General features: G+C 50.6%; 1 protein-coding gene across 1 annotated transcript in view; it reads left to right on the forward strand.

Annotated features, from left to right (window-relative positions):
• LOC104967300 (5'-nucleotidase domain-containing protein 1-like) overlaps positions 1-1,944 on the forward strand; it is a 108,810-nt gene that overhangs the window by 58,213 nt on the left and 48,653 nt on the right. The window lies entirely within an intron of this gene.

Below are 1,944 nucleotides of genomic sequence, written 5' to 3' on the forward strand. Positions count from 1 at the left end.
AGCTGCCTCTCCAGAACTCTGCAATAACTTCTCTGCTTTCTTTAAGACCAAGATCGCAGATATCAGAGCAACCATTACAGCCTCAACAGTAGCTCGGACCCCACCCACCTGCTCTCCCTTCATCAACGGCATCACCCTCTGCAGCTTCAACAAGGTGACGTCATCTGCACTAGCCAACATAGGCAAATCGAAGCCTACCAGCTGCTCCCTCGACCCATACCCACCCCACTGCTAAAAGCCTGTTCGCCAACCTTGGTTAATTTCCTGACAACACTCATCAACAAGTCACTACAGATTGGTGAGGTGCCTGTCCATTTCAAAAGAGCAGATGTCACCCCACTTTAAAAACAAAAGAAATATCGACCGAGAACTCCTCTCGAACTACAGACCTATCTCCAACCTCCCGTTCCTTGCCAAAGTACTTGAGAAGGTTGTGGCCGCACAGCTCCAGTCTCATCTGTCTGACAATAAAATGTACGAGACCTTCATACAGGTTTGCACACAGTACAGAAACAGCCCTAATAAAAGTAGCCAACGACCTGCTGATGGCAGCCAACTCTGGGTCACCCAGCATCCTTCCATACTTGACCGTGGAGCCTTTCCTGACACGTGGGCCCTACCAGTCCTCCTCCCGCCTCGAGATCCTACACCAGGCGGTGGTGGACGGACACGCTCTGAGTGGTCTCTTCCTGGCTACCCCACCACCGGAGGACCACGCTGCTACTGGGGTTCCCAGTTGGCGCGCACCCCCGTTGACTGCGGGGTCCCACCAGGGCTTCGTGCTTGGGGCCGATCCTGGTTTTTATGTATCTATTGCCTTGGTCTTCTGCAACATACAATCACTTTCCACTCCTATGCTGCGGAACCACCAGGCTATATCAACACACAACCCAATACCACCATACTATCCAACATTAACACCTGCCTGGAAAATATTCCGTCCCTGGATGACCCACCCTACCTCCGGGCCTCAACAGCAGTAAGGACTTGAGCAGGGTCCTGATGGCCTGCCGACCAGCTTGCCAAGCCGCCCACCATCTTCCCTCCCTTTAATGTAGACGCTCATTTCTCTTCCTCGTTCCCAAACCTCGGTGTAGGTTTGGACCCCCATCGTCTTTCAAAGCCCAATCAAACATATCACCACGCCTCCTCTTTCAACTGCAAACCAATTTCCCGATGACGCCCTCAACCTCTCAACTGATGACATAAAAAACTGGTTCATGCCACTGTCTTCTCAGACAGATATTGCATGGCACTCCTTTCCGGGTTTCCAGGCCCAAATCCATCCGCCCTGGCACCTTGTCCAGACGTACAGCCGGGAGTTCCCCCGTAAGAAAGGGTCCGCCTTACCCCCCTTACCTCTGCACAACTCACTGGTCCCCGTCCACTGAACAGATCCAGTTCTAGGTTTGCTCCTCCTTCAGAGCCCCTGGAATGGGACCAAGCCCAAATACCTCTGCTCAATCCGGTACCAGACCTTACCCGCTCCTCCGCTTCCAGCCACGGCTCCTTCTTCTTTACATCCCTTGGCATCAGTCTCCGAAATGGGAGGACCGGCGGGCTAAATTCGCCCGGCGCCTCTGGAACCTCCCTCCCAGTCGCTGAGTCTGGCCCTTCCCCGGGTCGTTCCAACCGGCTTAGCCCTCTTCTTTCGGGCCTTCCGTAAACTTTGAGCGATAGTACACTGGGAAGTCTGCCAATTTGTCGCTATCTCCGCTTTTTTATTTTTATTTAGTTTTTATTTTATATATATTAGGCCGGGACTTCGATTTATAAAAATCTAATTATTAGAGGCTTTGTTAATTAATTATCGAAATAACGCCATTTTTACATCACAGTATAAAGTATTTGGACCTGAAACGTGAGACGCATTTTTGTTTTAATCGATTTTTGTATACCAGTGGAATAGACTGATACTAGCTTAAGAACACAACAGTACTTATT

The sequence above is a fragment of the Notothenia coriiceps genome, unplaced genomic scaffold, assembly GCF_000735185.1.
Source record: "Notothenia coriiceps isolate Sejong01 unplaced genomic scaffold, NC01 NC01_scaffold00037250, whole genome shotgun sequence".
Lineage (NCBI taxonomy): Eukaryota > Metazoa > Chordata > Actinopteri > Perciformes > Nototheniidae > Notothenia > Notothenia coriiceps.